The following is a 24376-nucleotide window of genomic DNA, read 5'->3' on the forward strand; positions in this document are numbered from 1 at the left end:
TTCTACTATAGGACACACAAATACCCAAGAAAGTGTATGGGAAAACGGCGGCGCGGTAGCTCAATTGGTAGAGCATCGCACGCGAAATGCGAAGGTTGTGGGTTCGGTTCCCACCTGCGGCAAGTTGTTTATTCATCCACTATATTTTCCATTAATTAATCGTTTCTTTATTTCATTTATTAAGCACAAGTAATTTCCCCTATGTTGTCCTTGGTGTCAGTGTTTGTTGGCTTCTTGCGATATGATTAATAAAAATCGGGCCCCTCGGTTAACAACCTTTCTTCTCCTTTATTACGTAACGAGGGTATCGAATGCGGCAACATTGATGCCTTCAGGTAGCATATGTGGGTTTATTGACCAGTTGCCCTCACCCAAAAAGATCACGTTCTCGTTACGCCTGCGGCAACAAGGACATTCCACGTCCGCTGCCAAGGTCTGTGAGTGGTGGCGTTGGCTAACACTCCCAGGTTTCTAGTATAGGACACATAAACACCCAAGAAAGAGGATGGGAAAACGGCGGCATATAGCTCAAATGGTAGAGCATCGCACGCGAAATGCGAAGGTTGTGGGTTCGCTTCCCACCGGCGGCAAGTTGTTTTTTCATCCACTTTAATTTCCAAAAATTTATCGTTTCTTTATTTCATTTATTAAGCACAAGTAATTTCCCCTATGTAGTCCTTGGTGTCAGTGTTTGTTGGCTTCTTATGATATGACTAGTAAATATCGGGCCGCTCGGTTAACCCCCTTTCTTCTCGTTTATTACATAACGAGGGTCTCGAATCCGGCAACAGGGATGCCTTCAGGTAGCATATGTGGGTTTATTGACCAGTTGCCGTCACCCGAAAAGATCACGTTCTCGTGACGCCTGCGGCAACAAGGACGTTCCACGCACGCCGCCAAGGTCTGTAAGTGGTGGCGCTGGCTAACACTCCCAAGTTTCTAGTATAGGACACATAAATACCCAAGAACGTGGATGGGAATACGGCGGCGCGGTTGCTCAATTGGTAGAGCATCGCACGCGAAATGCGAAGGTTGTGGGTTCGGTTCCCACCTGCGGCAAGTTGTTTATTCACCCACTTTAATTTTCATTAATTTTTCGTTTCTGTATTTCATTTATTAGGCACAAGTAATTTCCCCCATGTTGTCCTTGGTGTCAGTGTTTGTTGGCTTCTTATGATGTGACTAATAAAAATCGGGCCCCTCGGTTAACCCCCTTTCTTCTCGTTTATTACATAACGAGGGTCTCGAATCCGGCAACATTGATGCCTTCAGGTAGCATATGTGGGTTTATTGACCAGTTGCCGTCACCCGAAAAGATCACGTTCTCGTGAAGCCTGCGGCAACAAGGACGTTCCACGCACGCCGCCAAGGTCTGTAAGTGATGGCGCTGGCTAACACTCCCAAGTTTCTACTATAGGACACACAAATACCCAAGAAAGTGGATGGGAAAACGGCGGCGCGGTAGCTCAATTGGTAGAGCATCGCACTCAAAATGCGAAGGCTGTGCGTGCGGTTCCTACCTGCGGCAAGTTGTTTTTTCATCCACTTTAATTTCCATTAATTTATAGTTTCTTTAGTTCGTTTATTAAGCACAAATAATTTCCCCTATGTTGTCCTTGGTGTCAGTGTTTGTTGGCTTCTTATGATATGACTAGTAAAAATCAGGCCGCTCGGTTAACCCCCTTTCTTCTCGTTTATTACATAACGAGGGTCTCGAATCCGGCAACAGTGATGCCTTCAGGTAGCATATGTGGGTTTATTGACCAGTTGCCGTCACCCGAAAAGACCACGTTCTCGTGACGCCTGCGGCAACAAGGACCTTCCACGTCCGCCGCCAAAGTCTGTGAGTGGTGGCGCTGGCTAACACTAAAAGGTTTCTACTATTGGACACATAAATACCCAAGAAATGGATGGGAAAACGGCGGCGCGGTAGCTCAATTGGAAGAGCATCGCACGCGAAATGCGAAGGTTGTGGGTTCGGTTCCCACCTGCGGCAAGTTGTTTATTCATCCACTTTATTTTCCAATAATTTATCGTTTCCTTTTTTAATTTATTAAGCACAAGTAATTTCCCCTATGTTGTCCTTGGTGTCAGTGTTTGTTGGCTTCTTATGAGATGACTAGTAAAAATCGGGCCGCTCGGTTAACCCCCTTTCTTCTCGTTTATTACATAACGAGGGTCTCGAATCCGGCAACATTGATGCCTTCAGGTAGCATATGTGGGTTTATTGAGCAGTTGCCTTCAACCAAAAAGACCACGTTCTCGTGACGCCTGCGGCAACAAGGAGGTTCCACGTCCGCCGCCAAGTTCTGTGAGTGGTGGCGCTGGCTAACACTCCCAGGTTTCTAGTATAGGACACCTAAATACCCAAGAAAGTGGATGGGAAAACAGCGGCGCGGTAGCTCAATTGGTAGAGCATCGCACGCGAAATGCGAAGGTTGCGGGTTCGGTTCCCACCTGCGGCAAGTTGTTTATTCATCCACTTTATTTTCCATTATTTTTCGTTTCTTTATTTCATTTATTAAGCACAAGTAATTTCCCCTATGTTGTCCTTGGTGTCAGTGTTTGTTGGCTTCTTGTGATATGATTAATAAAAATCGGGCCCCTCGGTTAACCCCCTTTCTTCTCCTTTATTACGTAACGAGGGTCTCGAATGCGGCAACATTGATGCCTTGAGGTAGCATATGTGGGTTTATTGACCAGTTGCCTTCACCCAAAAAGATCACGTTCTCGTTACGCCTGCGGCAACAAGGACATTCCACGTCCGCCGCCAAGGTCTGTGAGTGGTGGCGTTGGCTAACACTCCCAGGTTTCTACTATTGCACACATAAATACCCAAGAAAGTGGATGGGAAATTGGCGGCGCGGTAGCTCAATCGGTAAAGCATCGCACGCGAAATGCGAAGGTTGTGGGTAGGGTTCCCACCTCCGACAAGTAGTTTTTTCATCCACTTATTTTCCCTTAATTTATTGTTTCTTTATTTCATTTATTAGCACAAGTAATTTCCCATATGTTGTCCTTGGTGTCAGTGTTTCTTGGCTTCTTATGAGATGACTAGTAAAAATCGGGCCGCTCGGTTAACCCCTTTCTTCTCGTTTATTACATAACGAGGGTCTCGAATCCGGCAACATTGATGCCTTCAGGTAGCATATGTGGGTTTATTGAGCAGTTGCCTTCACCAAAAAAGATCACGTTCTCATCACGCCTGCGGCAACAAGGACGTTCCACGTCCGCCGCCAAGTTCTGTGAGTGGTGGCGCTGGCTAACACTCCCAGGTTTCTACTATTGGACACATAAATACCCAAGAAAGTGGATGGGAAAACGGCGGCGCGGTAGCTCAATTGGAAGAGCATCGCACGCGAAATGCGAAGGTTGTGGGTACGGTTCCCACCTGCGGCAAGTTGTTTATTCATCCACTTTAATTTCCAATAATTTATCGTTTCCTTTTTTAATTTATTAAGCACAAGTAATTTCCCCTATGTTGTCCTTGGTGTCAGTGTTTGTTGGCTTCTTATGTGATGACTAGTAAAAATCGGGCCGCTCGGTTAACCCCCTTTCTTCTCGTTTATTACATAACGAGGGTCTCGAATCCGGCAACATTGATGCCTTCAGGTAGCATATGTGGGTTTATTGAGCAGTTGCCTTCAACCAAAAAGACCACGTTCTCGTGACGCCTGCGGCAACAAGGAGGTTCCACGTCCGCCGCCAAGTTCTGTGAGTGGTGGCGCTGGCTAACACTCCCAGGTTTCTAGTATAGGACACCTAAATACCCAAGAAAGTGGATGGGAAAACGGCGGCGCGGTAGCTCAATTGGTAGAGCATCGCACGCGAAATGCGAAGGTTGCGGGTTCGGTTCCCACCTGCGGCAAGTTGTTTATTCATCCACTTTATTTTCCATTATTTTTCGTTTCTTTATTTCATTTATTAACCACAAGTGATTTCCCCTATGGTGTCCTTGGTGTCAGTGTTTGTTGGCTTCTTATGATATGACTAGTAAAAATCGGGCCGCTCGGTTAACCCCCTTTCTTCTCGTTTATTACATAACGAGGGTCTCGAATGCGGCAACATTGATGCCTTCAGGTAGCATATGTGGGTTTATTGAGCAGTTGCCTTCACCAAAAAAGATCACGTTCTCATCACGCCTGCGGCAACAAGGACGTTCCACGTCCGCCGCCAAGTTCTGTGAGTGGTGGCGCTGGCTAACACTCCCAGGTTTCTACTATAGGACACATAAATACCCAAGAAAGTGGATGGGAAAACGGCGGCGCGGTAGCTCAATTGGTAGAGCATCGCACGCGAAATGCGAAGGTTGTGGGTTCGGTTCCCACCTGCGGCAAGTTGTTTATTCATCCACTATATTTTCCATTTATTTATCGTTTCTTTATTTCATTTATTAAGCACAAGTAATTTCCCCTATGTTGTCCTTGGTGTCAGTGTTTGTTGGCTTCTTGTGATATGATTAATAAAAATCGGGCCCCTCGGTTAACAACCTTTCTTCTCCTTTATTACGTAACGAGGGTCTCGAATGCCGCAACATTGATGCCTTCAGGTAGCATATGTGGGTTTATTGACCAGTTGCCCTCACCCAAAAAGATCACGTTCTCGTTACGCCTGCGGCAACAAGGACATTCCACGTCCGCTGCCAAGGTCTGTGAGTGGTGGCGTTGGCTAACACTCCCAGGTTTCTACTATAGGACACATAAACACCCAAGAAAGAGGATGGGAAAACGGCGGCGTGTAGCTCAATTGGTGGAGTATCGCACGCGAAATGTGAAGGTTGTTGGTTCGGTTCCCACCTGCGGCAAGTTGTATTTTCATCCACTTTAATTTCCAATAATTTATCGTTTCTTTTTTTCATTTATTAAGCACAAGTGATTTCCCCTATGTTGTCCTTGGTGTCAGTGTTTGTTGGCTTCTTATGATATGACTAGTAAAAATCGGGCCGCTCGGTTAACCCCCTTTCTTCTCGTTTATTACATAACGAGGGTCTCGAATCCGGCAACATAATGCCTTCAGGTAGCATATGTGGGTTTATTGACCAGTTGCCGTCACCCGAAAAGATCACGTTCTCGTGACGCCTGCGGCAACAAGGACGTTCCACGTCCGCCGCCAAAGTCTGTGAGTGGTGGCGCTGGCTAACACTCCCAAGTTTCTACTATAGGACACACAAATACCCAAGAAAGTGGATGGGAAAACGGCGGCGCGGTAGCTCAATTGGAAGAGCATCGCACGCGAAATGCGAAGGTTGTGGGTTCGGTTCCCACCTGCGGCAAGTTGTTTATTCATCCACTTTATTTTCCAATAATTCATCGTTTCCTTTTTTAATTTATTAAGCACAAATAATTTCCCCTATGTTGTCCTTGGTGTCAGTGTTTGTTGGCTTCTGATGATATGATTAATAAAAATGAGGCCCCTCGGTTAACCCCCTTTCTTCTCGTTTATTACAAAACAAGGGGCTCGAATCCGGCAACATTGATGCCTTCAGGTAGCATATGTGGGTTTATTGACCAGTTGCCGTCACCCGAAAAGATCACGTTCTCGTGAAGCCTGCGGCAACAAGGACGTTCCACGCACGCCGCCAAGGTCTGTAAGTGATGGCGCTGGCTAACACTCCCAAGTTTCTACTATAGGACACACAAATACCCAAGAAAGTGGATGGGAAAACGGTGGCGCGGTAGCTCAATTGGTAGAGCATCGCACTCAAAATGCGAAGGCTGTGGGTGCGGTTCCTACCTGCGGCAAGTTGTTTTTTCATCCACTTTAATTTCCATTAATTTATAGTTTCTTTAGTTCAGTTATTAAGCACAAATAATTTCCCCTATGTTGTCCTTGGTGTCAGTGTTTGTTGGCTTCTTATGATATGACTAGTAAAAATCGGGCCGCTCGGTTAACCCCCTTTCTTCTCGTTTATTACATAACGAGGGTCTCGAATCCGGCAACAGTGATGCCTTCAGGTAGCATATGTGGGTTTATTGACCAGTTGCCGTCACCCGAAAAAATCACGTTCTCGTGACGCCTGCGGCAACAAGGACGTTCCACGTCCGCCGCCAAGGTCTGTAAGTGATGGCGCTGGCTAACACTCCCAAGTTTCTACTATAGGACACACAAATACCCAAGAAAGTGGATGGGAAAACGGCGGCGCGGTAGCTCAATTGGAAGAGCATCGCACGCGAAATGCGAAGGTTGTGGGTTCGGTTCCCACCTGCGGCAAGTTGTTTATTCATCCACTTTATTTTCCAATAATTTATCGTTTCCTTTTTTAATTTATTAAGCACAAGTAATTTCCCCTATGTTGTCCTTGGAATCAGTGTTTGTTGGCTTCTTGTGATAGGAATAATAAAAATCGGGCCCCTCGGTTAACCCCCTTTCTTCTCATTTATTACATAACGAGGGTCTCGAATGCGGCAACATTGATGCCTTCAGGTAGCATATGTGGGTTTATTGACCAGTTGCCGTCACCCGAAAAAATCACGTTCTCGTGACGCCTGCGGCAACAAGGACGTTCCACGTCCGCCGCCAAGGTCTGTAAGTGATGGCGCTGGCTAACACTCCCAAGTTTCTACTATAGGACACACAAATACCCAAGAAAGTGGATGGGAAAACGACGGCGCGGTAGCTCAATTGGTAGAGTGTCTCACGCGAAATGCGAAGGTTGTGGGTCCTGTTCCCACCCGCAGCAAGTTGTTTATTCATCCACTTTATTTTCCATCAATTATCGTTCCTTAATTTCATTTATTAGGCACAAGTAATTTCCCCTATGTTGTCCTTGGTGTCAGTGTTTGTTGGCGTCTTATGATATGACTAGTAAAAATGAGGCCCCTCGGTTAACCCCCTTTCTTCTCGTTTATTATATAACGAGGGTCTCGAATCCAGCAACAGTGATGCCTTCAGGTAGCATATGTGGGTTTATTGACCAGTTGCCGTCACCCGAAAAGATCACGTTCTCGTGACGCCTGCGGCAACAAGGACGTTGCACGTCCGCCGCCAAGGTCTGTAAGTGATGGCGCTGGCTAACACTCCCAAGTTTCTACTATAGGACACACAAATACCCAAGAAAGTGTATGGGAAAACGGCGGCGCGGTAGCTCAATTGGTAGAGCATCGCACGCGAAATGCGAAGGTTGTGGGTTCGGTTCCCACCTGCGGCAAGTTGTTTATTCATCCACTATATTTTCCATTAATTAATCGTTTCTTTATTTCATTTATTAAGCACAAGTAATTTCCCCTATGTTGTCCTTGGTGTCAGTGTTTGTTGGCTTCTTGTGATATGATTAATAAAAATCGGGCCCCTCGGTTAACAACCTTTCTTCTCCTTTATTACGTAACGAGGGTACCGAATGCGGCAACATTGATGCCTTCAGGTAGCATATGTGGGTTTATTGACCAGTTGCCCTCACCCAAAAAGATCACGTTCTCGTTACGCCTGCGGCAACAAGGACATTCCACGTCCGCTGCCAAGGTCTGTGAGTGGTGGCGTTGGCTAACACTCCCAGGTTTCTAGTATAGGACACATAAACACCCAAGAAAGAGGATGGGAAAACGGCGGCATATAGCTCAAATGGTAGAGCATCGCACGCGAAATGCGAAGGTTGTGGGTTCGCTTCCCACCGGCGGCAAGTTGTTTTTTCATCCACTTTAATTTCCAAAAATTTATCGTTTCTTTATTTCATTTATTAAGCACAAGTAATTTCCCCTATGTAGTCCTTGGTGTCAGTGTTTGTTGGCTTCTTATGATATGACTAGTAAATATCGGGCCGCTCGGTTAACCCCCTTTCTTCTCGTTTATTACATAACGAGGGTCTCGAATCCGGCAACAGGGATGCCTTCAGGTAGCATATGTGGGTTTATTGACCAGTTGCCGTCACCCGAAAAGATCACGTTCTCGTGACGCCTGCGGCAACAAGGACGTTCCACGCACGCCGCCAAGGTCTGTAAGTGGTGGCGCTGGCTAACACTCCCAAGTTTCTAGTATAGGACACATAAATACCCAAGAACGTGGATGGGAATACGGCGGCGCGGTTGCTCAATTGGTAGAGCATCGCACGCGAAATGCGAAGGTTGTGGGTTCGGTTCCCACCTGCGGCAAGTTGTTTATTCACCCACTTTAATTTTCATTAATTTTTCGTTTCTGTATTTCATTTATTAGGCATAAGTAATTTCCCCCATGTTGTCCTTGGTGTCAGTGTTTGTTGGCTTCTTATGATGTGACTAATAAAAATCGGGCCCCTCGGTTAACCCCCTTTCTTCTCGTTTATTACATAACGAGGGTCTCGAATCCGGCAACATTGATGCCTTCAGGTAGCATATGTGGGTTTATTGAGCAGTTGCCTTCACCAAAAAAGATCACGTTCTCATCACGCCTGCGGCAACAAGGACGTTCCACGTCCGCCGCCAAGTTCTGTGAGTGGTGGTGCTGGCTAACACTCCCAGGTTTCTACTATTGGACACATAAATACCCAAGAAAGTGGATGGGAAAACGGCGGCGCGGTAGCTCAATTGGAAGAGCATCGCACGCGAAATGCGAAGGTTGTGGGTACGGTTCCCACCTGCAGCAAGTTGTTTATTCATCCACTTTATTTTCCATTATTTATAGTTTCTTTATTTCATTTATTAAGCACAAGTAATTTCCCCTATGTAGTCCTTGGTGTCAGTGTTTGTTGGCTTCTTATGATATGACTAGTAAATATCGGGCCGCTCGGTTAACCCCCTTTCTTCTCGTTTATTACATAACGAGGGTCTCGAATCCGGCAACAGTGATGCCTTCAGGTAGCATATGTGGGTTTATTGACCAGTTGCCGTCACCCGAAAAGATCACGTTCTCGTGACGCCTGCGGCAACAAGGACGTTCCACGCACGCCGCCAAGGTCTGTAAGTGGTGGCGCTGGCTAACACTCCCAAGTTTCTAGTATAGGACACATAAATACCCAAGAAAGTGGATGGGAATACGGCGGCGCGGTTGCTCAATTGGTAGAGCATCGCACGCGAAATGCGAAGGTTTTGGTTTCGGTTTCCACCTGCGGCAAGTTGTTTATTCATGCACTTTATTTTCCGTTAATTTATCGTTTCTTTTTTTCATTTATTAACCACAAGTGATTTCCCCTAGGGTGTCCTTGGTGTCAGTGTTTGTTGGCTTCTTATGATATGACTAGTAAAAATCGGGCCGCTCGGTTAACCCCCTTTCTTCTCGTTTATTACATAACGAGGGTCTCGAATCCGGCAACAATGACGCCTTCAGGTAGCATCTGTGGGATTATTGAGCAGTTGCCTTCACCCAAAAAGATCACGTTCTCGTGACGCCTGCGGCAACAAGGACGTGACGCCTGCGGCCATGTCCGCCGCCAAGTTCTGTGAGTGGTGGTGCTGGCTAACACTCCCAGGTTTCTACTATTGGACACATAAATACCCAAGAAAGTGGATAGGAAAACGGCGGCGCGGTAGCTCAATTGGTAGAGCATCGCACGCGAAATGCGAAGGTTGTGGGTTCGGTTCCCACCTGCGGCAAGTTGTTTATTCACCCACTTTAATTTTCATTAATTTTTCGTTTCTTTATTTCATTTATTAGGCACAAGTAATTTCCCCTATGTTGTCCTTGGAGTCAGTGTTTGTTGGCTTCTTATGATGTGACTAATAAAAATCGGGCCCCTCGGTTAACCCCCTTTCTTCTCGTTTATTACATAACGAGGGTCTCGAATCCGGCAACATTGATGCCTTCAGGTAGCATATGTGGGTTTATTGAGCAGTTGCCTTCACAAAAAAAGATCACGTTCTCATCACGCCTGCGGCAACAAGGACGTTCCACGTCCGCCGCCAAGTTCTGTGAGTGGTGGCGCTGGCTAACACTCCCAGGTTTCTACTATAGGACACATAAATACCCAAGAAAGTGGATGGGAAAACGGCGGCGCGGTAGCTCAATTGGTAGAGCATCGCACGCGAAATGCGAAGGTTGTGGGTTCGGTTCCCACCTGCGGCAAGTTGTTTATTCATCCACTATATTTTCCATTAATTTATCGTTTCTTTATTTCATTTATTAAGCACAAGTAATTTCCCCTATGTTGTCCTTGGTGTCAGTGTTTGTTGGCTTCTTGTGATATGATTAATAAAAATCGGGCCCCTCGGTTAACAACCTTTCTTCTCCTTTATTACGTAACGAGTGTCTCGAATGCCGCAACATTGATGCCTTCAGGTAGCATATGTGGGTTTATTGACCAGTTGCCCTCACCCAAAAAGATCACGTTCTCGTTACGCCTGCGGCAACAAGGACATTCCACGTCCGCTGCCAAGGTCTGTGAGTGGTGGCGTTGGCTAACACTCCCAGGTTTCTACTATAGGACACAAAAACACCCAAGAAAGAGGATGGGAAAACGGCGGCGTGTAGCTCAATTGGTGGAGTATCGCACGCGAAATGTGAAGGTTGTTGGTTCGGTTCCCACCTGCGGCAAGTTGTATTTTCATCCACTTTAATTTCCAATAATTTATCGTTTCTTTTTTTCATTTATTAAGCACAAGTGATTTCCCCTATGTTGTCCTTGGTGTCAGTGTTTGTTGGCTTCTTATGATATGACTAGTAAAAATCGGGCCGCTCGGTTAACCCCCTTTCTTCTCGTTTATTACATAACGAGGGTCTCGAATCCGGCAACAGTGATGCCTTCAGGTAGCATATGTGGGTTTATTGAGCAGTTGCCTTCACAAAAAAAGATCACGTTCTCATCACGCCTGCGGCAACAAGGACGTTCCACGTCCGCCGCCAAGTTCTGTGAGTGGTGGCGCTGGCTAACACTCCCAGGTTTCTACTATAAGACACATAAATACCCAAGAAAGTGGATGGGAAAACGGCGGCGCGGTAGCTCAATTGGTAGAGCATCGCACGCGAAATGCGAAGGTTGTGGGTTCGGTTCCCACCTGCGGCAAGTTGTTTATTCATCCACTATATTTTCCATTAATTTATCGTTTCTTTATTTCATTTACTAAGCACAAGTAATTTCCCCTATGTTGTCCTTGGTGTCAGTGTTTGTTGGCTTCTTGTGATATGATTAATAAAAATCGGGCCCCTCGGTTAACAACCTTTCTTCTCCTTTATTACGTAACGAGTGTCTCGAATGCCGCAACATTGATGCCTTCAGGTAGCATATGTGGGTTTATTGACCAGTTGCCCTCACCCAAAAAGATCACGTTCTCGTTACGCCTGCGGCAACAAGGACATTCCACGTCCGCTGCCAAGGTCTGTGAGTGGTGGCGTTGGCTAACACTCCCAGGTTTCTACTATAGGACACAAAAACACCCAAGAAAGAGGATGGGAAAACGGCGGCGTGTAGCTCAATTGGTGGAGTATCGCACGCGAAATGTGAAGGTTGTTGGTTCGGTTCCCACCTGCGGCAAGTTGTATTTTCATCCACTTTAATTTCCAATAATTTATCGTTTCTTTTTTTCATTTATTAAGCACAAGTGATTTCCCCTATGTTGTCCTTGGTGTCAGTGTTTGTTGGCTTCTTATGATATGACTAGTAAAAATCGGGCCGCTCGGTTAACCCCCTTTCTTCTCGTTTATTACATAACGAGGGTCTCGAATCCGGCAACAGTGATGCCTTCAGGTAGCATATGTGGGTTTATTGACCAGTTGCCTCCACCCAAAAAGATCACGTTCTCGTGACGCCTGCGGCAACAAGGACGTTCCACGTCCGCCGCCAAAGTCTGTGAGTGGTGGCGCTGGCTAACACTCCCAAGTTTCTACTATAGAACACACAAATACCCAAGAAAGTGGATGGGAAAACGGCGGCGCGGTAGCTCAATTGGAAGAGCATCGCACGCGAAATGCGAAGGTTGTGGGTTCGGTTCCCACCTGCGGCAAGTTGTTTATTCATCCACTTTATTTTCCAATAGTTTATCGTTTCCTTTTTTAATTTATTAAGCACAAATAATTTCCCCTATGTTGTCCTTGGTGTCAGTGTTTGTTGGCTTCTGATGATATGATTAATAAAAATGAGGCCCCTCGGTTAACCCCCTTTCTTCTCGTTTATTACATAACGAGGGTCTCGAATCCGGCAACAGTGATGCCTTCAGGTAACATATGTGGGTTTATTGACCAGTTGCCGTCACCCGAAAAGATCACGTTCTCGTGACGCCTGCGGCAACAAGGACGTTCCACGTCCGCCGCCAAGGTCTGCAAGTGATGGCGCTGGCTAACACTCCCAAGTTTCTACTATAGGACACACAAATACCCAAGAAAGTGGATGGGAAAACGGCGGCGCGGTAGCTCAATTGGAAGAGCATCGCACGCGAAATGCGAAGGTTGTGGGTTCGGTTTCCACCTGCGGCAAGTTGTTTATTCATCCACTTTATTTTCCAATAATTTATCGTTTCCTTTTTTAATTTATTAAGCACAAGTAATTTTCCCTATGTTGTCCTTGGAATCAGTGTTTGTTGGCTTCTTGTGATAGGAATAATAAAAATCGGGCCCCTCGGTTAACAACCTTTCTTCTCCTTTATTACGTAACGAGGGTCTCGAATGCGGCAACATTGATGCCTTCAGGTAGCATATGTGGGTTTATTGACCAGTTGCCCTCACCCAAAAAGATCACGTTCTCGTTACGCCTGCGGCAACAAGGACATTCCACGTCCGCTGCCAAGGTCTGTGAGTGGTGGCGTTGGCTGACACTCCCAGGTTTCTACTTTAGGACACATAAACACCCAAGAAAGAGGATGGGAAAACGGCGGCGTGTAGCTCAATTGGTGGAGTATCGCACGCGAAATGTGAAGGTTGTTGGTTCGGTTCCCACCTGCGGCAAGTTGTATTTTAATCCACTTTAATTTCCAATAATTTATCGTTTCTTTTTTTCATTTATTAAGCACAAGTGATTTCCCCTATGTTGTCCTTGGTGTCAGTGTTTGTTGGCTTCTTATGATATGACTAGTAAAAATCGGGCCGCTCGGTTAACCCCCTTTCTTCTCGTTTATTACATAACGAGGGTCTCGAATCCGGCAACAGTGATACCTTCAGGTAGCATACGTGGGTTTATTGACCAGTTGCCGTCACCCGAAAAGATCACGTTCTCGTGACGCCTGCGGCAACATGGACGTTCCACGCACGCCGCCAAGGTCTGTAAGTGGTGGCGCTGGCTAACACTCCCAAGTTTCTAGTATAGGACACATAAATACCCACGAAAGTGGATGGGAATACGGCGGCCCGGTAGCTCAATTGGTAGAGCATCGCACGCGAAATGCGAAGGTTGTGGGTTCGCTTCCCACCGGCGGCAAGTTGTTTTTTCATCCACTTTAGTTTCCATAATTTATCGCTTCTTCATTTCATTTATTAAGCACAAATAATTTCCCCTATGTTGTCCTTCGTGTCAGTGTTTGTTGGCTTCTTATGATATGATTGATAAAAATGAGGCCCCTCGGTTAACCCCCTTTCTTCTCGTTTATTACAAAACAAGGGGCTCGAATCCGGCAACATTGATGCCTTCAGGTAGCAAATGTGCGTTTATTGACCAGTTGCCGTCACCCGAAAAGATCACGTTCTCGTGAAGCCTGCGGCAACAAGGACGTTCCACGCACGCCGCCAAGGTCTGTAAGTGATGGCGCTGGCTAACACTCCCATGTTTCTACCATAGGACACATAAATACCCAAGAAAGTGGATGGGAAAACGGCGGCGCGGTAGCTCAATTGGTAGAGCATCGCACGCGAAATGCGAAGGTTGTGGGTTCGCTTCCCACCGGCGGCAAGTTGTTTTTTCATCCACTTTAGTTTCCATAATTTATCGCTTCTTCATTTCATTTATTAAGCACAAATAATTTCCCCTATGTTGTCCTTCGTGTCAGTGTTTGTTGGCTTCTTATGATATGATTAATAAAAATGAGGCCCCTCGGTTAACCCCCTTTCTTCTCGTTTATTACAAAACAAGGGGCTCGAATCCGGCAACATTGATGCCTTCAGGTAGCATATGTGGGTTTATTGACCAGTTGCCGTCACCCAAAAAGATCACGTTCTCGTTACGCCTGCGGCAACAAGGACATTCCACGTCCGCCGCCAAGGTCTGTGAGTGGTGGCGTTGGCTAACACTCCCAGGTTTCTACTATTGCACACATAAATACCCAAGAAAGTGGATGGGAAAACGGCGGCGCGGTAGCTCAATTGGTCGAGCATCGCACGCGAAATGCGAAGATTGTGGGCTCGGTTCCCACCTGCGGCAAGTTGTTTTCTCATCCACTTTAATTTCCATTAATTTATCGTTTCTTTATTTCATTTATTAAGCACAAGTAATTTCCCGTATTTTGTCCTTGGTGTCAGTGTTTGTTGGCTTCTTATGATATGACTAGTAAAAATCAGGCCGCTCGGATAGCCCCCTTTCTTCTGATTTATTACATGACGATGGTCTCGAATCCGGCAACATTGATGCCTTCAGGTAGCATATGTGGGTTTATTGAGCAGTTGCCTTCACCCAAAAAGATCCCGTTCTCGTGACGCCTGCGGCAACAAGGACGTTCCACGTCCACCGCCAAGGTTTGTGTGTGGTGGCGCTGGCTAACACTCCCAGGTTTCTACTATAGGACACATAAATACCCAAGAAAGTGGATGGGAAAACGGCGGCGTGGCAGCTCAATTGGTAGAGTATCGCACGCGAAATGCGAAGGTTGTGGGTTCGGTTCCCACCTGCGGCTAGTTGTTTTTTCATCCACTATATTTTCCATTAATTTATCGTTTCTTTATTTCATTTATTAAGCACAAGTAATTTCCCCTATGTTGTCCTTGGTGCCAGTGTTTGTTGGCTTCTTGTGATATGATTAATAAAAATCGGGCCCCTCGGTTAACAACCTTTCTTCTCCTTTATTACGTAACGAGGGTCTCGAATGCGGCAACATTGATGCCTTCAGGTAGCATATGTGGGTTTATTGACCAGTTGCCCTCACCCAAAAAGATCACGTTCTCGTTACGCCTGCGGCAACAAGGACATTCCACGTCCGCTGCCAAGGTCTGTGAGTGGTGGCGTTGGCTGACACTCCCAGGTTTCTACTTTAGGACACATAAACACCCAAGAAAGAGGATGGGAAAACGGCGGCGTGTAGCTCAATTGGTGGAGTATCGCACGCGAAATGTGAAGGTTGTTGGTTCGGTTCCCACCTGCGGCAAGTTGTATTTTAATCCACTTTAATTTCCAATAATTTATCGTTTCTTTTTTTCATTTATTAAGCACAAGTGATTTCCCCTATGTTGTCCTTGGTGTCAGTGTTTGTTGGCTTCTTATGATATGACTAGTAAAAATCGGGCCGCTCGGTTAACCCCCTTTCTTCTCGTTTATTACATAACGAGGGTCTCGAATCCGGCAACAGTGATACCTTCAGGTAGCATACGTGGGTTTATTGACCAGTTGCCGTCACCCGAAAAGATCACGTTCTCGTGACGCCTGCGGCAACATGGACGTTCCACGCACGCCGCCAAGGTCTGTAAGTGGTGGCGCTGGCTAACACTCCCAAGTTTCTAGTATAGGACACATAAATACCCACGAAAGTGGATGGGAATACGGCGGCCCGGTAGCTCAATTGGTAGAGCATCGCACGCGAAATGCGAAGGTTGTGGGTTCGCTTCCCACCGGCGGCAAGTTGTTTTTTCATCCACTTTAGTTTCCATAATTTATCGCTTCTTCATTTCATTTATTAAGCACAAATAATTTCCCCTATGTCGTCCTTCGTGTCAGTGTTTGTTGGCTTCTTATGATATGATTGATAAAAATGAGGCCCCTCGGTTAACCCCCTTTCTTCTCGTTTATTACAAAACAAGGGGCTCGAATCCGGCAACATTGATGCCTTCAGGTAGCAAATGTGGGTTTATTGACCAGTTGCCGTCACCCGAAAAGATCACGTTCTCGTGAAGCCTGCGGCAACAAGGACGTTCCACGCACGCCGCCAAGGTCTGTAAGTGATGGCGCTGGCTAACACTCCCATGTTTCTACCATAGGACACATAAATACCCAAGAAAGTGGATGGGAAAACGGCGGCGCGGTAGCTCAATTGGTAGAGCATCGCACGCGAAATGCGAAGGTTGTGGGTTCGCTTCCCACCGGCGGCAAGTTGTTTTTTCATCCACTTTAGTTTCCATAATTTATCGCTTCTTCATTTCATTTATTAAGCACAAATAATTTCCCCTATGTTGTCCTTCGTGTCAGTGTTTGTTGGCTTCTTATGATATGATTAATAAAAATGAGGCCCCTCGGTTAACCCCCTTTCTTCTCGTTTATTACAAAACAAGGGGCTCGAATCCGGCAACATTGATGCCTTCAGGTAGCATATGTGGGTTTATTGACCAGTTGCCGTCACCCAAAAAGATCACGTTCTCGTTACGCCTGCGGCAACAAGGACATTCCACGTCCGCCGCCAAGGTCTGTGAGTGGTGGCGTTGGCTAACACTCCCAGGTTTCTACTATTGCACACATAAATACCCAAGAAAGTGGATGGGAAAACGGCGGCGCGGTAGCTCAATTGGTCGAGCATCGCACGCGAAATGCGAAGATTGTGGGCTCGGTTCCCACCTGCGGCAAGTTGTTTTCTCATCCACTTTAATTTCCATTAATTTATCGTTTCTTTATTTCATTTATTAAGCACAAGTAATTTCCCGTATTTTGTCCTTGGTGTCAGTGTTTGTTGGCTTCTTATGATATGACTAGTAAAAATCAGGCCGCTCGGATAGCCCCCTTTCTTCTGATTTATTACATGACGATGGTCTCGAATCCGGCAACATTGATGCCTTCAGGTAGCATATGTGGGTTTATTGAGCAGTTGCCTTCACCCAAAAAGATCCCGTTCTCGTGACGCCTGCGGCAACAAGGACGTTCCACGTCCACCGCCAAGGTTTGTGTGTGGTGGCGCTGGCTAACACTCCCAGGTTTCTACTATAGGACACATAAATACCCAAGAAAGTGGATGGGAAAACGGCGGCGTGGCAGCTCAATTGGTAGAGTATCGCACGCGAAATGCGAAGGTTGTGGGTTCGGTTCCCACCTGCGGCTAGTTGTTTTTTCATCCACTATATTTTCCATTAATTTATCGTTTCTTTATTTCATTTATTAAGCACAAGTAATTTCCCCTATGTTGTCCTTGGTGCCAGTGTTTGTTGGCTTCTTGTGATATGATTAATAAAAATCGGGCCCCTCGGTTAACAACCTTTCTTCTCCTTTATTACGTAACGAGGGTCTCGAATGCGGCAACATTGATGCCTTCAGGTAGCATATGTGGGTTTATTGACCAGTTGCCCTCACCCAAAAAGATCACGTTCTCGTTACGCCTGCGGCAACAAGGACATTCCACGTCCGCTGCCAAGGTCTGTGAGTGGTGGCGTTGGCTGACACTCCCAGGTTTCTACTTTAGGACACATAAACACCCAAGAAAGAGGATGGGAAAACGGCGGCGTGTAGCTCAATTGGTGGAGTATCGCACGCGAAATGTGAAGGTTGTTGGTTCGGTTCCCACCTGCGGCAAGTTGTATTTTAATCCACTTTAATTTCCAATAATTTATCGTTTCTTTTTTTCATTTATTAAGCACAAGTGATTTCCCCTATGTTGTCCTTGGTGTCAGTGTTTGTTGGCTTCTTATGATATGACTAGTAAAAATCAGGCCGCTCGGTTAACCCCCTTTCTTCTCGTTTATTACATAACGAGGGTCTCGAATCCGGCAACAGTGATACCTTCAGGTAGCATACGTGGGTTTATTGACCAGTTGCCGTCACCCGAAAAGATCACGTTCTCGTGACGCCTGCGGCAACATGGACGTTCCACGCACGCCGCCAAGGTCTGTAAGTGGTGGCGCTGGCTAACACTCCCAAGTTTCTAGTATAGGACACATAAATACCCACGAAAGTGGATGGGAATACGGCGGCCCGGTAGCTCAATTGGTAGAGCATCGCACGCGAAATGCGAAGGTTGTGGGTTCGCTTCCCACCGGCGGCAAGTTGTTTTTTCATCCACTTTAGTTTCCATAATTTATCGCTTCTTCATTTCATTTATTAAGCACAAATAATTTCCCCTATGTTGTCCTTCGTGTCAGTGTTTGTTGGCTTCTTATGATATGATTGATAAAAATGAGGCCCCTCGGTTAACCCCCTTTCTTCTCGTTTATTACAAAACAAGGGGCTCGAATCCGGCAACATTGATGCCTTCAGGTAGCAAATGTGGGTTTATTGACCAGTTGCCGTCACCCGAAAAGATCACGTTCTCGTGAAGCCTGCGGCAACAAGGACGTTCCACGCACGCCGCCAAGGTCTGTAAGTGATGGCGCTGGCTAACACTCCCATGTTTCTACCATAGGACACATAAATACCCAAGAAAGTGGATGGGAAAACGGCGGCGCGGTAGCTCAATTGGTAGAGCATCGCACGCGAAATGCGAAGGTTGTGGGTTCGCTTCCCACCGGCGGCAAGTTGTTTTTTCATCCACTTTAGTTTCCATAATTTATCGCTTCTTCATTTCATTTATTAAGCACAAATAATTTCCCCTATGTTGTCCTTCGTGTCAGTGTTTGTTGGCTTCTTATGATATGATTAATAAAAATGAGGCCCCTCGGTTAACCCCCTTTCTTCTCGTTTATTACAAAACAAGGGGCTCGAATCCGGCAACATTGATGCCTTCAGGTAGCATATGTGGGTTTATTGACCAGTTGCCGTCACCCAAAAAGATCACGTTCTCGTTACGCCTGCGGCAACAAGGACATTCCACGTCCGCCGCCAAGGTCTGTGAGTGGTGGCGTTGGCTAACACTCCCAGGTTTCTACTATTGCACACATAAATACCCAAGAAAGTGGATGGGAAAACGGCGGCGCGGTAGCTCAATTGGTCGAGCATCGCACGCGAAATGCGAAGATTGTGGGCTCGGTTCCCACCTGCGGCAAGTTGTTTTCTCATCCACTTTAATTTCCATTAATTTATCGTTTCTTTATTTCATTTATTAAGCACAAGTAATTTCCCGTATTTTGTCCTTGGTGTCAGTGTTTGTTGGCTTCTTATGATATGACTAGTAAAAATCAGGCCGCTCGGATAGCCCCCTTTCTTCTGATTTATTACATGACGATGGTCTCGAATCCGGCAACATTGATGCCTTCAGGTAGCATATGTGGGTTTATTGAGCAGTTGCCTTCACCCAAAAAGATCCCGTTCTCGTGACGCCTGCGGCAACAAGGACGTTCCACGTCCACCGCCAAGGTTTGTGTGTGGTGGCGCTGGCTAACACTCCCAGGTTTCTACTATAGGCCACATAAATACCCAAGAAAGTGGATGGGAAAACGGCGGCGTGGCAGCTCAATTGGTAGAGTATCGCACGCGAAATGCGAAGGTTGTGGGTTCGGTTCCAACCTGCGGCAAGTTGTATTTTCATCCACTTTATTTCCATTACTTTATCGTTTCTTTATTTCATTTATTAGGCACAAGTAATTTCCCCCATGTTGTCCTTGGTGTCAGTGTTTGTTGGCTTCTTATGATTAACTAATAAAAATCGGGCCCCTCGGTTAACCCCCTTTCTTCTCGTTTATTACATAACGAGAGTCTCGAATCCGGCAACAATGACGCCTTCAGGTAGCATATGTGGGTTTATTGAGCAGTTGCCTTCACCCAAAAAGATCACGTTCTCGTGACGCCTGCGGCAACAAGGACGTTCCACGTCCGCCGCCAAGTTCTGTGAGTGGTGGCGCTGGCTAACACTCCCAGGTTTCTACTATTGGACACATAAATACCCAAGAAAGTGGATAGGATAACGGCGGCGCGGTAGCTCAATTGGTCGAGCATCGCACGCGAAATGCGAAGGTTTTGGGTTCGGTTTCCACCTGCGGCAAGTTGTTTATTCATCCACTTTATTTTCCGTTAATTTATCGTTTCTTTTTTTCATTTATTAACCACAAGTGATCCCCTATGGTGTCCTTGGTGTCAGTGTTTGTTGGCTTCTTATGATATGACTAGTAAAAATCGGGCTGCTCGGTTAACCCCCTTTCTTCTCGTATATTACATAACGAGGGTCTCGAATCCGGCAACAATGACGCCTTCAGGTAGCATATGTGGGTTTATTGAGCAGTTGCCTTCACCCAAAAAGATCACGTACTCGTGACGCCTGCGGCAACAAGGACGTTCCACGTCCGCCGTCAAGTTCTGTGAGTGGTATCGCTGGCTAACACTCCCAGGTTTCTCCTATTGGACACATAAATACCCAAGAAAGTGGATAGGATAACGGCGGCGCGGTTGCTCATTTGGTAGAGCATCGCACGCGAAATGCGAAGGTTTTGGGTTCGGTTTCCACCTGCGGCAAGTTGTTTATTCATCCACTTTATTTTCCGTTAATTTATCGTTTCTTTTTTTCATTTATTAACCACAAGTGATTTCCCCTATGGTGTCCTTGGTGTCAGTGTTTGTTGGCTTCTTATGATGTGACAGATAAAAATCGGCCCCTCGGTTAACCCCCTTTCTTCTCGTTTATTACATAACGAGAGTCTCGAATGCGGCAACATTGATGCCTTCAGGTAGCATATGTGGGTTTATTGACCAGTTGCCTTCACCCAGAAAGATCACGTTCACGTGACGCCGGCGGCAACAAGGACATTCCACGTCCGCCGCCAAGTTCTGTGAGTGGTGGTGCTGGCTAACACTCCCAGGTTTCTGCTATAGGACACATAAATACCCAAGAAAGTGGATGGGAAAACGGCGGCCCGGTAGCTCAATTGGAAGAGCATCGCACGCGAAATGCTAAGGTTGTGGGTTCGGTTCCCACCTGCAGCAAGTTGTTTATTCATCCACTCTATTTTCCATTATTTATCGTTTCTTTATTTCATTTATTAGGCGCAAGTAATTTCCCCTATGTTGTCCTTGGTGTCAGTGTTTGTTGGTTTCTTATGATATGACTAGTAAAAATCGGGCCCCTCGGTTAACCCCCTTTCTTCTCGTTTATTACATAACGAGGGTCTCGAATCCGGCAACATTGATGCCTTCAGGTAGCATATGTGGGTTTATTAAGCAGTTGCCTACACCCAAAAAGATCACGTTCTCGTGACGCCTGCGGCAACAAGGACGTTCCACGTCCGCCGCCAAGTTCTGTGAGTGGTGGCGCTGGCTAACACTTCCAGGTTTCTAGTATAGGACACATGAATACCCAAGAAAGTGGATGGGAAAACGGCGGCGCGGTAGCTCAATTGGTAGAGCATCGCACGCGAAATGCGAAGGTTGTGGGTTCGGTTCCCACCTGCGGCAAGTTGTTTATTCATCCACTATATTTTCCATTAATTTATCGTTTCTTTATTTCATTTATTAAGCACAAGTAATTTCCCCTATGTTGTCCTTGGTGTCAGTGTTTGTTGGCTTCTTGTGATATGATTAATAAAAATCGGGCCCCTCGGTTAACAACCTTTATTCTCCTTTATTACGTAACGAGGGTCTCGAATGCGGCAACATTGATGCCTTCAGGTAGCATATGTGGGTTTATTGACCAGTTGCCCTCACCCAAAAAGATCACGTTCTCGTTACGCCTGCGGCAACAAGGACATTCCACGTCCGCTGCCAAGGTCTGTGAGTGGTGGCGTTGGCTAACACTCCCAGGTTTCTACTATAGGACACATAAACACCCAAGAAAGAGGATGGGAAAACGGCGGCGTGTAGCTCAATTGGTGGAGTATCGCACGCGAAATGTGAAGGTTGTTGGTTCGGTTCCCACCTGCGGCAAGTTGTATTTTCATCCACTTTAATTTCCAATAATTTATCGTTTCTATTTTTCATTTATTAAGCAAGAGTGATTTCCCCTATGTTGTCCTTGGTGTCAGTGTTTGTTGGCTTCTTATGATATGACTAGTAAAAATCGGGCCGCTCGGTTAACCCCCTTTCTTCTCGTTTATTACATAACGAGGGTCTCGAATCCGGCAACAGTGATGCCTTCAGGTAGCATATGTGGGTTTATTGACCAGTTGCCGTCACCCGAAAAGATCACGTTCTCGTGACGCCTGCGGCAACAAGGACGTTCCACGCACGCCGCCAAGGTCTGTAAGTGGTGGCGCTGGCTAACACTCCCAAGTTTCTAGTATAGGACACATAAATACCCAAGAAAGTGGATGGGAATACGGCGGCGCAGTAGCTCAATTGGTAGAGCATCGCACGCGAAATGCGAAGGTTGTGGGTTCGCTTCCCACCGGCGGCAAGTTGTTTTTTCATCCACTTTAGTTTCCATAATTTATCGCTTCTTCATTTCATTTATTAAGCACAAATAATTTCCCCTATGTTGTCCTTGGTGTCAGTGTTTGTTGGCTTCTTATCATATGATTAATAAAAATGAGGCCCCTCGGTTAACCCCCTTTCTTCTCGTTTATTACAAAACAAGGGGCTCGAATCCGGCAACATTGATGCCTTCAGGTAGCATATGTGGGTTTATTGACCAGTTGCCGTCACCCGAAAAGATCACGTTCTCGTGAAGCCTGCGGCAACAAGCACGTTCCACGCACGCCGCCAAGGTCTGTAAGTGATGGCGCTGGCTAACACTCCCAAGTTTCTACTATAGGACACACAAATACCCAAGAAAGTGGATGGGAAAACGGCGGCGCGGTAGCTCAATTAGTAGAGCATCGCACTCAAAATGCGAAGGCTGTGGGTGCGGTTCTTACCTGCGGCAAGTTGTTTTTTCATCCACTTTATTTTCCTTTAATTTATAGTTTCTTTAGTTCATTTATTAAGCACAAATAATTTCCCCTATGTTGTCCTTGGTGTCAGTGTTTGTTGGCTTCTTATGATATGACTAGTAAAAATCGGGCCGCTCGGTTAACCCCCTTTCTTCTCGTTTATTACATAACGAGGGTCTCGAATCCGGCAACAGTGATGCCTTCAGGTAGCATATGTGGGTTTATTGACCAGTTGCGTCACCCGAAAAGATCACGTTCTCGTGACGCCTGCGGCAACAAGGACGTTCCACGTCCGTCCCAAAGTCTGTGAGTGGTGGCGCTGGCTAACACTACCAGGTTTCTACTATTGGACACATAAATACCCAAGAAAGTGGATGGGAAAACGGCGGCGCGGTAGCTCATTTGGAAGAGCATCGCACGCGAAATGCGAAGGTTGTGGGTTCGGTTCCCACCTGCGGCAAGTTGTTTATTCATCCACTTTATTTTCCAATAATTTATCGTTTCCTTTTTTTATTTATTAAGCACAAGTAATTTCCCCTATGTTGTCCATGGTGTCAGTGTTTGTTGGCTTCTTATGAGATGACTAGTAAAAATCGGGCCGCCCGGTTAACCCCCTTTCTTCTCGTTTATTACATAACGAGGGTCTCGAATCCGGCAACAGTGATGCCTTCAGGTAGCATATGTGGGTTTATTGACCAGTTGCCTTCACCCAAAAAGATCACGTTCTCGTTACGCCTGCGGCAACAAGGACATTCCACGTCCGCCGCCAAGGTCTGTGAGTGGTGGCGTTGGCTAACACTCCCAGGTTTCTACTATTGCACACATAAATACCCAAGAAAGTGGATGGGAAAACGGCGGCGCGGTAGCTCAATTGGTAGAGCATTGCACGCGAAATGCGAAGGTTGTGGGTTCGGTTCCCACCTGCGGCAAGTTGTTTATTCATCCACTATATTTTCCATTATTTTTCGTTTCTTTATTTCATATATTAAGCACAAGCAATTTCCCCTATGTTGTCCTTGGAATCAGTGTTTGTTGGCTTCTTGTGATAGGAATAATAAAAATCGGGCCCCTCGGTTAACCCCCTTTCTTCTCATTTATTACATGACGATGTTCTCGAATCCGGCAACATTGATGCCTTCAGGTAGCATATGTGGGTTTATTGAGCAGTTGCCTTCACCCAAAAAGATCACGTTCTCGTGACGCCTGCGGCAACAAGGACGTTCCACGTCCACCGCCAAGGTTTGTGTGTGGTGGCGCTGGCTAACACTCCCAGGTTTCTACTATAGGACACATAAATACCCAAGAAAGTGGATGGGAAAACGGCGGCGTGGCAGCTCAATTGGTAGAGTATCGCACGCGAAATGCGAAGGTTGTGGGTTCGGTTCCAACCTGCGGCAAGTTGTTTTTTCATCCACTTTAATTTCTATTAATTTATCGTTTCTTTATTTCATTTATTAGGCACAAGTAATTTCCCCCATGTTGTCCTTGGTGTCAGTGTTTGTTGGCTTCTTATGATTAACTAATAAAAATCGGGCCCCTCGGTTAACCCCCTTTCTTCTCGTTTATTACATAACGAGAGTCTCGAATCCGGCAACAATGACGCCTTCAGGTAGCATATGTGGGTTTATTGAGCAGTTGCCTTCACCCAAAAAGATCACGTTCTCGTGACGCCTGCGGCAACAAGGACGTTCCACGTCCGCCGCCAAGTTCTGTGAGTGGTGGCGCGGGCTAACACTCCCAGGTTTCTCCTATAGGA

General features: G+C 46.3%; 1 non-coding gene across 1 annotated transcript; it reads left to right on the forward strand.

Moving 5' to 3' along the window:
- The first annotated feature begins 5668 nt into the window (after positions 1–5668).
- TRNAL-CAA (transfer RNA leucine (anticodon CAA)) lies at positions 5669–5741 on the forward strand. Its single transcript has one exon. It is a non-coding gene; the product is annotated as a tRNA-Leu (tRNA).
- The last annotated feature ends 18635 nt before the right edge of the window (positions 5742–24376 follow it).

The sequence above is a fragment of the Dermacentor andersoni genome, chromosome 7 (genome assembly GCF_023375885.2).
Source record: "Dermacentor andersoni chromosome 7, qqDerAnde1_hic_scaffold, whole genome shotgun sequence".
NCBI lineage: Eukaryota > Metazoa > Arthropoda > Arachnida > Ixodida > Ixodidae > Dermacentor > Dermacentor andersoni.